Below are 15,502 nucleotides of genomic sequence, written 5' to 3' on the forward strand. Positions count from 1 at the left end.
ACTGGTCAGTTTTTTCGCACATCGAACATTGTGTATAAAAAAAAAAACTGTAAAACTGTTGCGGATTTGTCTTTGTTTTTTTCCAATTCCACCCTATTTGGAATTCTTTTTTCTGCTTCCCACTACATCATATTCAATATTAAATAGTGGCGTTGGAAAGTACAACTTGTCCCGCAACAAACAAGCCCTCAAACGGCTATGCGAATGAAAAAATAAAAAAGTTATGGTTCTGGGACCACAGGGAGCGCAAAACGAAAACACCTCCAGCGTAGAAAGGGTTAAACATGGATAATGTAAACAATATCAGTAACAGTATAAAAGCTAAATGAATAATTTTTTTTATAAAGTAACAGAATGTAGTCAATGGCATTCATTGTATAGTAAAAAGCTTATCATACAAGTACATTTTGGGGCATTGCCAAATCCTTTAAATAAGGTTTGGTGGAAAAGTCAGCAAACATGTGATTAGTGCAAGAGGAGACACAAATTGTGCTGTTCATAAAAGCCGTTAGTGTCTACGTTGGTGATCATGAAAGAAAAACAATTAGCTGCTTCATGTGACTGGTTCAAGTTATGTAATACATTGTTATTCTGCCTTGTACAGGCTGAGAGCCGGGATACTGGGATTAATGGCACTTTATGAGCTTTAGCAGAGCAAACAGTTAACTCCTGATTGCTTTCCAACTGAAAATACAAATTTTTTTTTTCCTCATGAATTATAGAGCACAACAGATTAGTGTACCAACCTGCAATAGAAGTACTGGATCCTATACTACTAGCATAAGGAATATGTTAAAGGCTAGGTCACACTTGACGAATTAGCTGTGGATTTGCTGTCATGGAATTTGAGTCATACGGAACCAGCAAAGTGGAAAAAATGCTGCAGAAAAGGTGAGGCAGTACAGATTTGAAATCTGCAGCATGTCAATATACAGGTGAAACTCGAAAAATTTGAATATCATACAAAGTTCATTTATTTCAGTAATGCAACTTAAAAGGTGAAACTAACATATGAGAGACTCATTACATGGAAAGCGAGATATTTCAAGCCTTTATTTGTTATAATTTGGATGATTATGGCTTACAGCTTATGAAACCCCAAAATCACAATCTCAGGTACCCTTTGCTCAGGGGATATGGATTAATTAGCTGACTAGAGTGTGACACTTTGAGCCTAGAATATTGAACCTTTTCACAAAATTCTAATTTTAAGCCGCATTAATGCAACTCCTTTTAATTTGCATTACTGAAATAAATGGACTTTTGCACGATATTCTAATTTTTCGAGTTTCACCTGTATACAGTGGATTTCTCCTGCGGATTTCACTCTTTCCAATAGTTTTTCTGCAGGTGGTCTTTGCTGGGGAAACTCAGTCACTTGTGAACCTAACTTAAAGGGATTAAATATGTTTCTCTGTTAGAGCACACAAAATATAATTTTTCTTAATGGAATATTTTTAATTTAAAATGCTCCAGTGTCTAGATCTTGCTGTTGTTTCTTTGTTAGGGTGCTCTTTGATGTTCATTTGATTCCCTTTTTACAATGTCCATCTAATGTTTCCAGTGCTGGTAAGAATAGCCACTTCTAATGCACGTATTCTTATTTGCTTTCCTGACAATACCACAAATTAGTAAACTGTCCTTGTACAATGCTGTGTCTAGCTGTCCACTGGACATAATGGGCAGGATTATTTATCGCCATACGCCAGACATCTGGTTTTAAAGAGTCGCGAACCCTGGTTTGAAACTTTTAAAACGCTATTTGTGCAAACCAAAAAATAAATAAATACGGATCTGGACTTCTTATCTGCAGTACTACTCATGTATTACTGCACATAATAGTCCAAGATCATGGTTACTGATTCCATTTAAACCTTAGAGGTATATTTAGGACAGGCACTCTGCATTCAAAAGATTTGAATTACCATTTAATATTATACATCTTTATCCAAAGTAAATATACACATCTATCCATAAACTTAATAGTAAAAGTATATTTACTTTGGATAAAGATGTATAATATTAAATGGTGATTCAAATCAATATATTCTCTGGATGGTTTCAAATGCAGAGTATATGTCCTAAATATACCTCTATACACTTACTACATTGACAGGGTGAGTCAACTAGACATGAGCACCACGTCTGTAGTAACAGGGGGGTGAGCCCCTATAATTTCTTCTTAAACCTTTTAAACCTTATTTTAAAAAATGTACTTAATCGATGACACTAAGCATACAATGTTATTTTCAAGAAAACCTACATCAAGACAACTATGCCACCCTCATACTTAACCTAACTACCCTTTTACAAAAAAAGTGTACATAGAGTTTGGACTTTAATTAGCGTGTGAAAGACTGAAATAACTCTTAACACTGCTCAAAGAAAGAATAGTTAATGAGTACTGAATTATTGATCGGCTAGGAACTGTTCAGGTCATCCTGATCCTTTTTAGCTACCCTTCACCTAATAACTTTAGTTCTTTTAAGTTTAGCATTTTTTTAATAATCAAAATAGATACGAGTAAAATGTGTAGACAACTGAACAAGAAATCTGCAGTCTAGAAGTAACATCTGTGATTCAGCTCTCAATGCCTCTTGCTTTTATATAGTGACTTCCTCAAGTATTCACCTCCCACCTTTGTGCTTGTCCTGTTTTGTTGGATTGATTTTAATTTGGATTTTATGTAATTGATATCACAAAATAGTTTTTGCAGTGAAACGAAAACCTATGTTAAAAGAATTAAATGAAAAAGTTGTGAGGGCATCTGTATTCACCTTTGCTATAAAACCCCTAAATAAGGTCTGGTCTAACCAATTATGACGCCTCAGAATGAGCTGAATAAGGTCCCTGGCGTGAAATCAAAGTGTCACATGATGTGAGTATAAATACACCTGTTCTGAAGCTCCTGATTCATGAAGGGGTTCTGCAGCTTTATCTTAATAATGATCTATCCTCTGGATAGATCATCAGCATTTGATCGGTGGGAATCCAACACCCGTGACTCCCGTCAATCAGCTATTTGGAGAAGGCAACATGAAGACCATGGAGCTCTCCAAACAGATAAGAGACAAAGTTTTGGAGAAGTATAGAGTAAAGTTGGGTTGTAAAAAAAAATAATAATAAAATAAAAAATATCCCAAACTTTGGACTTCCAACAGAGCACCATTAAATCTATTATAACAAAATGATAGTAATATGGCACAACTGCAAATCTGACAAGAGAAGGCCGCCTACCAATACTCACAGACCGGGCAAGGAGAAAGGAAGGCAATAATGAGAGATTCACCAAAGACACCAAGGATAACCCTGAAGAGGCTCCAAAGATCCACAGCAGAAATGTAAGTATCTGTTCATGGGATCATTACTCTGTACACGCTACAGGTTGGGGCTTTATGGAAGAGTGGCCAGAAAAAGCCATTACGCCTTAATGCAGAAATGATGTAACTGCAATATTTGTGTGTAAGGGCTGAGCCTGCTCCATATGGGTTGGGTGTTGGCTGAGCAATACAGCTGACACCTGGCCGCAGGATCGAATGTTAGGAGGGCACATATGTCCTCTCAGCATGCTCTGCTCCCCCATTAGACTGCTGGAAGCCTGTGATATCATTGAGCTGTCACTCATTTTTATGTCAACTCCCACAAATGCAGGAAGGAACCTCTAAATGAGAAATGTTTAGAATATTTTGTGACGGAGCTGATCATTTTAGGTCTCTGTCTTTTCAGGAGGATATGTCAGCCCAATATTTTTAATGGCAGAGCACTATGCAGCATTATCTGCCATTAAACAGGATCACATAAGGTGTTGTGCCAAGTTTAAAACTGATTTTGTTGATGACAGACTTCCAGTTATCTAGCTTTATTTAAAAAAAAATGCTCAACCCCGTAATGACTGCTAATACGCCTTTTTACAGCCGTCATTAATGGGCTTTATTCTACAGTAGAGCGTGTTTTTTTCCAGCAAGGCTTTAGAGTAGGATCGCAGTGCTGAAGTCACCAGGCTCAAGCCGTCGGCTTACAGTTAGGGACCTGGAGATTATAATGGGTACTAATCTGATTGGTCCCCAAAGCAGTGATTGCAGTGAGAAGCCAATCAAATCAGTCACAGCCTGCCAAAACATAGGGCTCAGCTTTCCTCTGGTCTCTGCCTCTCCTCTCAGTGTGGTTTTGTAAGAAGCCATGAAAATGGATACAGTGTGTGTAACAATTGCATTATTGTGAAAGAAAAATAACATAGATAACTTATATAACCCTACATAGGCTTATATTAGGCTAGGGTCAGGGCTTGTATCAAACCCTCCCTATTCATACACACTAAAACAACTAAACAAAAAAAAAAAAAAAAAATGTATACAAAAAAACACTTTCACATTTATTTATGCTTTTGCACTTTGATCAACAAAGTAACATCAGGCAATATCCTGGTTTTTAAAATATATTTTATATTTAAAAAGGAAATTACGACAATGTATTTTAGATCATATACCAGTCTAAAAAATAGCATGTATCAGAACAGATACAGTGAACTGAAAGCATTTGAAGACTGATCCGTCTAAAAAATGCGTTCGGTGTTACTATGGCAGCCAGGACGCTATTAAAGTCCTGGTTGCCATAGTAGTAGTGGGGAGCGGGGGAGCAGTATACTTACCGTCCGTGCGGCTCCCGGGGCGCTCCAGAATGACGTCAGAGCGCCCCATGCGCATGGATGACGTGATCCATGCGATCACGTCATCCATGCGCGTGAAGCGCCCCGGGAGCCGCACGGACGGTAAGTATACTGCTCCCCCGCTCCCCACTACACTTTACCATGGCAAACAGGACTTTAGCGTCCTGGCAGCCATGGTAACCATTCAGAAAAAGCTAAACGTCGGATCCGGTAATGCGCCGAAACGACGTTTAACTTAAGGCCGGATTAATGCCTTTCAATGGGTATTAATTCCGGATCCGGCCTTGCGGCAAGTGTTCAGGATTTTTGGCCGGAGCAAAAAGCGCAGCATGCTGCGGTATTTTCTCCGGCCAAAAAACGTTCCGGTCCTGAACTGAAGACATCCTGATGCATCCTGAACGGATTGCTCTCCATTCAGAATGCATTGGGATAATCCTGATCAGGATTTTTCCGGCATAGAGCCCCGACGACGGAACTTTGTCCTGAAAAAAAAAAAAAGGCATAGCAAAAGTGCTAATTTCGCTTTCGTCATTAAGGCCCAGAAAGCATACAGGGGGAAGTGATAAAATGTTATGGAGACCTTTGAGACGGAAACATTATTTATTCCATTTTTGTATCTATTGTATCTTGAGTAACGAAATTACACTAAGTTTGAGTCTGCAATCTTCATTAATTTCCAGACCCCATAATATTCAATTTGCAACATGCTCCTAGTTTCAGGCTGTTTTCATGTGGCTGTATCCCTCCCAGTTATTCTAAGAACTCCAGTCCAAGACTGTGCAACTGGACTTTAGCTATAGCATCTTTCCTGGCTAATAATGGTGTCCCCGGTACCTAGACTGGATTGTTGCAACAATAATATTATGAAGCGGGCATCAAGCTGGCAGGCAAAAAATATACAGAAATAAACTCTTAGTTAGATAAGAAGAACTGAATTAGGATGACAAACGGATGATGGAGATGCCAGTCAGGCACTGGAGCAGATGAAAGATAGTAACATAGTACATACAGTAAGGCCAAAAAAAGACATTTGTCCATCCAGTTCGGCCTGTTATCCTGCAAGTTGATCCAGAGGAAGGCAAAAAAAAACAACCTGTGAGATAGAAGCCAATTTTCCCCACTTTAGGGAATAAAAAATTCCTTCCTGACTCCAATCAGGCAATCAGAATAACTCCCTGGATCAACGACCCCTCTCTAGTAGCTATATCCTGTAATATTATTACACTCCAGAAATACATCCAGACCCCTCTTGAATTCCTTTATTATACTCACCATCACCACCTCCTCAGGCAGAGAGTTCCATAGTCTCACGGCTCTTACTGTAAAGAATCCTCTTCTATGTTTGTGTACAAACGTTTTTTCCTCCAGACGCAGAGGATGTCCCCTCGTCACAGTCCTGGGGATAAATAGATGATGGGAGAGATCTCTGTACTGACCCCTGATATATTTATACATAGTAATTAGATCTCCCTCAGTCGTCTTTTTTTTAAAGTGAATAACCCTAATTTTGATAATCTTTCAGGGTACTGTAGTTGCCCCATTCCAGTTATTACTTTAGTTGCCCTCCTCTGGACCCTCTCCAGCTCTGCTATGTCTGCCCTGTTCACAGGAGCCCAGAATTGTACATGTGTGGTCTGACTAGCGATTTGTAAAGTGGTAGGACTTTACAAGATGGTGATGGTGTACATACAGAGAGCGGATTAATGATAGTGAATAGAAACAGACACTAGTCCGCAATACTATCACAGGAAGAAGAATTTAGGACCCACAGTGCCTGGATCTGGAGAAGAGTCAAACATTTCCAGAGAAGAGTCCAGTTTATTCATGAGGTTCCCCCTCTTTCCACCCACAAATGAATGACCGTTCTCTCCTTAGTTTTTTCTCTAGGAGAAAACTGCCAGTTATTGGCAGGGTGTGGGGAAAACATGAATACGCTGTACCCTTCTCTGCTATGTGTGCTGCCAGCATCACACAGTAAGTTCTCAGCACATGTGCTACTGTGGCACACGATTGACAGACCGGTGCTTTGAGTATGCCTGTCACTTACATTATGGAGCCCTCAGTGAGGACAGCATATAGGAGGTGACAGGTTCCTTTGAACTTTGCAGTTATGAAGCAGATGAACAGTAAAAAAATAATAATAATAATCTGTCCATAGCCTTTAATTATTATATGTAGAGATGAGTGAATTTTCCGAAAAGGTTTGTGTCAATCCTAATTTATTCCTGGCGAATCGCATTGAAAAACAGCTATTTCCTGGCTTCAGAGAGACTGTAAAGGGGTGTAGAACACTGCCTTGCAGTAACACGCATATGGAGTCTGCTGTGGTAGAGAAACAATACTGAGTCAGTATGACATGCAGATGACAGGCATCACTCTTAGAATCACTGCACACTTCACTTATTTGGCCAGTTATGGGGTCAAAACTGACCAAATAACTCAAGTGTGAGCTCAGCCTTATAGGTCGATTTTTAGCGTCAAGAAGCGCGCTCCTTTTACACCATCAGCTGATTCCACATGGATGTCTACAGAACCTGTTTTATTAAACGCTTATACAAGTAGAGCCCCCTGACAGAGTGGAGAGGGTGTCAGCAGTAAATTTGTGCTGACGTCACTGATTATTTTGCCCTTCCTCTGATCCGTCAAAACAATAACCCCCAAAAATGGGATCCTGTCTGTTGAGCATCCGCCTTCACTCGGTCAGCATTTGGTCAGTAATCCATCAGTATTGCTAAGCCAAAAAAAAAAAACGGCATTGGATCCATCATAGATGACACGTGAATGAAATATTTACATCTCTTCTGTGTTTTGTACCCACTCCTGCTTTTGGCTACCAAATCATAAGCCAATTTTGATGCAAAATAGGGACCATGTCATACAGGCCTTACAGCTGTTACAAAGACAGGATCCGTTGCGCGTCTCATTTTGCCTTCCTTCTGACAGATCAGAAGGGTCAAATAAATGATGTCAAAAAGGCAAAATAGTGGCCCAGTCATGGAGTGGAGAGGGTGGAAACAGCATGAGCAGTCTACAGAGTGGCCCAATGACATAGTGTTGAGATAGCAGCATCATGAGGAGACCACAGAGTAGTGAAGTGGCAGAAGCATGAGGAGTCCACAGAGTGGCCCAGTGACAGGGTGGGGAGGTGGGGGCAATACCAGTACCAGCTGAAGATGCTGGCTGGTAGTAGAGGCACCTGGTAGCAGGTGTGGCATCAGGCTGGTGGCAGCATCAGAATAGTAGCTGAAGCAGGTAGCCATAAGAAACAGGTCTCTTATCAAAGTGTTGGTGTGGCACCATGGATGAGCTAGTCTGATGCATCAGGCACTGGTGTTTGAAAATCCTGTCCGTTCCACGCCTGATTCATCTTCACAAAGGTCAGTTTCTCCACATTTTGGGTGGACAAGCAAGTTCTGCTTGGGGTAACTATGGCCCCCACCGCACTAAACACCCGCTCTGATGCCACACTGCTGGCCGGGCAGGAAAGCTTGTCCAGGGCAAACTCGACCAGTTGCGGCCACAAATCGAGTTTGGCTGCCCAGTAGTCCAGGGGATCTTCCATGTGGCATGGCAGCGTGCACTCCAAGTATGCAACCACCTGCTGGTTCAAGTTCTGCTCCAGGTCTAGCTGCTGCTGCTGGTGAGTAGTTTCTTCAGTAGTCAGGTGAAGAAAACTGCTCATCAGCGACTCTAGACTTAAGTTGCTGCTGATGGAGCTGATACTCCTCCTGCTCCCTCCCTCCCCCAGCAGCCATGGCAGTGGAACATGAGCGAAGAGAGTCCCCCCGGTTAGACCTGCGTGAGAATGGGCGATGGCGCATATAGGCAGTGGCCAACTGAATACATAGGATGTCTCGATAGTAGTTCAGTTTGTCCTCCCTCTCAGTCAGTGTAAAAAAGGCCCCCATTTTGGACCAGTAGCGAGGGTCTAACATGGTGAAGAGGCAGTAGTCACCCCTCTGCCGAATAGTGACAATTCGGCTGTCACTACTCAAACAAGTGAGCATGCATTGGGCCATTTGCGCAAGTGACTCGGAGGGACTCCCTGCCTCCATCACCACTGCATACTGCCACGGTGTGTCTGGGTCCTCTACCTCGTCTTCCTCATCGCCCTGTAGCTCCTCTGGCAGACCCAGCTCCTCCTCTCCTGTCACCTGTGTAGAAAAACCACCCATTTCTCTACACTTGCTTGTGCTCGAATGTCCTCCTTCCCCTCCTCCTCATCTAGTTCAGCCCCCACCGGGCTCAAGTGGCCGTAAGATGTAGTTGCCACGTCTCCTGTCACCTGGCCAGCCAGATTTAGCAGCATCTGTTCCTGGACATGAATCAGTGGAATGACGTTCATCCCGTAGTCCTGGCGACTGACAAATAAAGTGGCCGCCTCAAAGGGCCCGAGCAAATGGCAGGTGTCATGCATGAGCTGCCCCTGGCTAACATCGAAGTTACACAGGGGAGTACCTCTGTCCGCCTGTATCATCAAGAAATCGTTTATGGCCTTTCTCTGTTCATATAATCGGTCCAACATATGGAGGGTGGAAACGTCGCATATCGGCCTATGTTGGGGGTGCTGTTCTGCCGATGCAGCTCAAAGAGAGTGTGCTTTGCGGTGTACGAGTGGCTGAAGTGCATGCAAAGTTTCCTGACTATTTTCAGGATGTCTTGCAGATGGGGTGAAGACTTCAAAAATTGCTTTACAACCAGAATGAACATGTGCACCATGCAGGGCGCATGGCTCAGCCATCCTTGACGCAGCGCCGACACCATGTTCTTGTTGTCGGTCACCATGGTTCCAATTTTGAGTTGTAGAGGAGAAAGCCAGGATTCGATTTCTTAATAAAGGACGCAGAGTAGTTCCTCCCCTGAGGTGCAGAACAGCGTGACACCGTTGTGCCCTGCACATGTGGTATGGTGGAGGGGCACTGTGAATTGTCCCTGCAGTGGAATCTGAAGATATGGTGGAGGATGAGGAGGCAGAGGCAGACATTGTCGCAGGACCAACAGCGTGAGAACGTGGAGGCGGAAGCAGCATCACCTGGCCAAGTTGCTGGTGTGGCTGGGCTAGAACCACATTTAGCCAGTGGTCTGTAAAGGACATATATTGTCCTTGACCGTAGTTACAGCTCTACACGTCGGCGCTTCCGTGCACTTTAGCAGACACCGACAGGCTCAAGGACTGTCCCACCTTCTGTTCTACATATGTGTGCAGGCCTGGTACTGCCTTTTTCGCAAAGAAATGATGGCTTGGGACTCTCCACCTTGGCTCGGCCATCAGTTCTCTGAAAAGTGCAGAGTCCACCACTTAAAAAGGGAGGGAGTGCAGCACCAGCAACTTGGCCAGGAGCACGTTCAGCTTCTGCGCAATTGGATGAGTGCACGCATACTGTTGTCTATTGGCAATCGCTTCAATGATCGATTGCTGACGGAATGACTGATGAGCAGTAGGAGGAGCAGGAGCATCAGGACCAGCAGATGATGGGAAGGACAGACAGCTCCCTTCGTCTGAGGTGGTGGAGTCTTGACTGCATGAAATTGGGTGCGTGCCACTGGATGATGTAGCGGTTTCTGTGTCAGGCTTGACCACCACATTGGAGCCACGGTTCTCCCAGGCCACTTTATGGTGACACTGCATGTGTTGACGCAGGGCCGTGATGCCAACATTGGCACCCTGGCCAGGCTTCAACTTCTGCCCACAAATTCTGCAAGTGGCCATGTTCACCACCTCTGGCGGCCTAACAAAAAATTGCCACACCGCCGAGCATGGCATTTTCCCTCCAACACTCCGCGCTGACTGCCTACTACTGCTGCCTCTGTGAACCAGTGCACCGCTACTTTCAGGCCCGGTAGGCTCCTGCGAAGCGGGTGGTATACCCCGGATATGTTTGGCTCTCGACCTCCCACTGCTGCCACCCTGCTGACTCAGTGCCACCCTGCTGGCTCAGCCGCTGCCTCACGTGCAATCTGCCACTCTCTCTTCTCCTGATGATGATGATGAAGCCCCTTCTCCACCCAGCTCCCAAGTGCGATCGGCTACATCATCATCATCCGCTACTGTCTCCACGTCATTGATATCCCCCTCAACGGTCTAAGGGCCAGGAGCCTGACCACTCGCAACATCTGCTTCCATGTGACTCTCATCATCACTACATGCCTGCCTAGTGGAGGAAGCGGCGTATGTCTCCTACAGATCTTTGGCTGCGCAGTAGCTGCTGACTGTCCTCTAGTAGCTCCTCCTCGTTGAAAAGTGGAGCTGAGCCTACGGCATATTATACTTCTTGCGCTGAGTGAACATAAAATGACAGAGGAAGGTTCAGGACAGGTGGGGGCACAGGGCCTGCTCCGCACCATGCCAACTAAGCGTTGTGTCAGAGGAACCCACCGACTCTTTGCTGAGGGTGTCTGATGTCACTTGCAACGAAGTCGAAGACCGAGTCACCCATATAAGCACCACTGGGTTGCTGGGCAAGACACGACCGCTAGGTGACACCGGGAGTTCAGGCCTCCTGCTGCCACCCCCAATTTTTCTGCTGCCTGCCACTGAAACATTTTGCCCACTGCCCGTTCCCTTTCAAGGGCCTGTCACCTGTATGTCTGACATACTGTATATTAAAATTATTAAAATAATACCCCCCAAAAAAGGCTGTAGAACAATATTACTTCACCGCTGAACGGCAATTAAGATATACTGTATATGTGTATATATATTTGTGTGCTTTTCTGATTAATAAACTCCCCCACAAAAAAAAGTCACAATTCACCGCAGAAGGTCAATTAAGAAGTCAAGTAAAAAGTTTTAGTTTTCCTATAACTATATCCCCAAAAAATAAATATAACAACCACAATTCACTGCAGAACAGCTAATGGGACGTACATATATTTCCTTTTTCTACACTATGTAAATAGCTGTAGTACAATGTAACTTCACCGCTGAATGCCAATTATGACATATTTTTTCATTTTTTTCCCCCCTATTTCTACACCCCAATAAATGAAATATAACAATCACAATTCACCGCCGAACGGCTAATGGGGACGTATGTATATTTCCTTTTTCTACACCATGTAAAAGGCTGTAGTACAATGTTGCTTCACCGCTGAACGGCAATTAAGATATACTGTATATGTGTATATATATTTGTGTGCTTTTCTGATTAATAAACTCCCCCACAAAAAAAAGTCAATTAAGGCATATATATTTTTTTCTGATTAATAAACTCTCCCAAAGCGCCCCCCCCCAGGGCCGGACTGGCCTACCGGGAAAATTCCCGTTAGGCCGGTAGCCCTGATTGCCGCGTGGCCGGCCGCAGGCGACAGCAAGGAGGCTCCTCCATGGCAGGACGCTAATCTCCTGACGTCATTAATGCAGAATGGCTGTGCGTTCCAGGGCTGCCTGGATGTCACAGCAGGCTGATGGAGTGGCTGCTGGCGGCGGGGATCGGCTTTCTGCTCAGCTCGCTATGGCTGCTGGCAGCGGGGATTGGCTTTCTGCTCTGTCCTAGTGCTGGCCTGGTGCTGAGGGGATCGGGAGACCATGTCAGCCTGCTGGTGTAGTCGGTTCTGGTGAGTGCCCAGTGACAATGTCACAGCACGCTGGGGTTGATTGAGTCGGCTTTCTGCTCACTGTCCTAGTGCTGGTGGTGAGGATAGCTCTGGTGCTGCGGGGATCGGGAGACCACAAACCCGGCAAGAAAGGCCATGTCAGCCTGCTGGTGGTGGCCGGTTCTGGTGAGTGCCTACTCAAAGCGGGCCCCAGACTCCGAAAGATGCAGTATAGCAGCGAGGGGACTGGTGACTTGACATTACTTATACCTATATGTCCTGGTGGGGTGTACTACTATCATAGAGGCCCTCTTGGCAGGTGTAGGCGTGTAGCTGACTGCCGCACAGTGTAACTACTGTAGTTACACAGCAACATATACACCACTAACGTGATAAGCAGTCACCATTTCCTTGTAGCTTGCCTTTTACTCAGTACATAAATACACAAAGGCGCACCAAACATGGCTCCTGTACTACAGACACATCTTATGAAAGCAGCTTTCACTCTAGCATTGGATAGAGCACTTATGTTGTCGGCAGCGTAGCACAGTTGTGTATCTAAGGCTACTTTCACACTAGCGGCACGGACCTCCGGCAGGCTGTTCCGTCGGGTTAACAGCCTGTCTCATCCGTCCTGCCACTAGTGACTGTGTGCCCCCGGACTGCCGCTCTGTCCCTATTGACTATAGCGGGGTCGGAGATCCCGCGAGGCATGGCGAGAGGCTGCTGGAATAAAACTACGACATGTCCGACATTTATTCCGGCAGCCTCTCGCCGGAACTCCGCCCCCATTATAGTCAAAGGGGACGGAGCGGCAGTCCGGGTGCACACGGTCACTAGCGGCAGGACGGATCCGACAGGCTGTTCACCTGACGGAACAGCCTGCCAGAGGTCCCTGCCGCTAGTGTGAAAGTAGCCTAATGTTCTGTGTGCATTGTTCTGAATGAAATCCGGCTGATTCACTGCTGCTGCCGGAGTGAGAAAACGCTGAAAAGGCTTCGTTCTTCTACCGAAAAGTTTGACAGGTAAAAAGGTGGTTGAAGCCATATTAACTCAGCATTTCAACCAGCCTACTATCACCGTGGTGTGTATGAGAGCGCGAATTGTCACTGGGCCTCAGGTTCCTCCTGGGACTTAAGTAGTTTGTTCACGCCGAATGCAGTGGTCATTGTACTGGACTGCTGTATTGAGTTCTCCTATAGGTTCCGCTCAGGTGTTTTTGATATTGGAGAGGGGCAGAGCCGAGGTGTAAACCAGGTCGGGGAAATGCCGAGTCATGTGCGCCCAGTGTGCCAGCCCAGGTACCAGACACTGACTGGTCCTCTGCCAAACGCTGTCTGGGCATGCTGAGAGTTGTAGTTTTGCAACAGCTGGAGGCATCCTGGTTGGGAAAAGCTGGTCTACTGTGATAATATGAACAATGGGGGTTCTACAAAAGAGCTATTGTGGGGCAAAGTTCATATTCAAGTTTACACACGTGTTTTAAAATGAATGCTTTCCCCTTTTATAAACAAGTAAATAATGACGCAATGCTGTGGGGCTGGTATTCAACTTTTTCCAGGGCTGGTTTTTATCCCCAGTCCAGCCCTATCCCCCCAAAAAAATAATAATAATAATAATAATCACAGTTCACCTCAGAACGGCAATGAAGACGTTTTCTTTTTCCTATTTCTACAACCCAAAATAAGAAATATAACAATCACAATTCACAGCAGAACGGCTAATGGGACGTACGTATATTTCCTAATACATCACATAAATGGCTGTAGTACAATGTAACTTCACCACCGGACGGCACTTATGACACATTTTTTTTCTTTTTCCCCCTAATAATACACCCCCCAAAAAAAGGTAATACAATGTAAAATCAACGCAGGACAGCTAATAGAACGTACGTAACTATCCTATTACTACACCCCGTAAATGGCTGTAGTACAATGTAACTTCACCGCTGAATGGCAATTATGACATATTTTTACCTTTTTTTTTTCCTATTAATAGCCCCATAAAAAGGAAAACAATGTAAAATCAACACAGAACGGCTAAAAGGACGTACAGTACGTATCTTTCCTATTAATATACCCCGTAAATGGCTGTATCACACAGAACTTGCACCCCAATCACAAGCAAGGTTTGCTGGAATTAGTGATGTATCATATAGTGCAAACAACCTAAAAGCAGCAGTATAACACCAATTTGGATCCCCAATTAGTGCAGTAAGATGTAATAGAATCACTCCTATTACCCAGGCTGGACACTCTCCTATTGCACCCTGTTCACCTTTTATAGTGTAGATAATGCCTCCCTATCCTTCCCCTACACCTTGACTAATCTTTCCCTGAATTTGTAAGTCATTTTTTCAGCACAATGAAGTCTTTCCTAGCACCGTCACTAGCGCCTGCTGACGTCTCTCCCTGCACTAAGTACACTGGAAAATGGCAGAATCCAAAATGGCTGAGACTATTTATAGGGCTGTGACATCACAGGGACTGGATGGCTGCTGATTGGCTGCATGCATGGCATTGTGGGTGATCCATCGTTCCCAGAGTTCTCTGCTCCATGTCCTAACACGTGCAGCAGCCATTTTAGAAAAAAATTTGATTCGTTACCACGAAGCGTGAGTAAATTTGGATTCGGTGCAAATAGAATTTTTCCTGAAATTCTGATCAAATTCCACTTCGTCACCTTCAATTTGCTCCTCTCTAATTATATGCTTTAAATGAGCAACTAAATATATTAGCAGTTGCACAAATCTCTCTGCGGTCTTGCTGTAAAGTTTAATTTTGCAGTCCAGGCTATTTAGGCCACAGACAGTTGGCTACACTGGCTAACCCTTTCGATCCCCCTGCCATAATACTACATTAGCAGGGTGCGAGAGATGTATGAAGCAGGATCAGCTGATGATCCCGCTTCATATACGGCTGCAATGACAGGGTGGGAGATGACCCTAATCCCTGTCATTTAGCCCCTCAGATGCCATTGGCAGTAGTGACCGTGGCATCTGTGGGGTCACACAAAGGGAGAGGCCTCTGATCGGAGCTCCTGTGGCAAAATCACAGTGCTCTAATCTGTTGCTATGAAATCTGGAAGCCTTGTGAAGGCTCCCGGGCACGTCTAACTGAGCTACCTGCAGAGCGATGCCTGAGGCACGGCCTGACAGGCAGCCTGTCAGAATGCTATAGACTGCAATAGCTTTCTATGTCAGCCAATCATTGACCGCAGTGATTGGCTGCAGCAGTCACACGTCCTATACATGCATGTTATGTGGCATGCAGATGTACGGCATGCCACCACTATAGC

The 15,502-nt window shown here is 44.7% G+C and overlaps 1 protein-coding gene across 2 annotated transcripts in view; it reads right to left on the reverse strand.

Moving 5' to 3' along the window:
• The window catches only part of SLC20A2 (solute carrier family 20 member 2), a 119,805-nt gene that overhangs the window by 86,215 nt on the left and 18,088 nt on the right, over window positions 1-15,502 (reverse strand). The window contains exon 1 of one of the 2 annotated variants that reach the window (XM_040417920.1): window positions 747-767. The exons of the other annotated variant lie outside the window; for it this stretch is intronic. The gene's annotated coding sequence lies outside the window, so the exon portion shown is untranslated. Of the gene's footprint in view, window positions 1-746; window positions 768-15,502 lie in introns of those variants that run through there. 2 annotated transcript variants of the gene reach the window in all.

Source organism: Bufo bufo, chromosome 2 (assembly GCF_905171765.1).
Source record: "Bufo bufo chromosome 2, aBufBuf1.1, whole genome shotgun sequence".
NCBI lineage: Eukaryota > Metazoa > Chordata > Amphibia > Anura > Bufonidae > Bufo > Bufo bufo.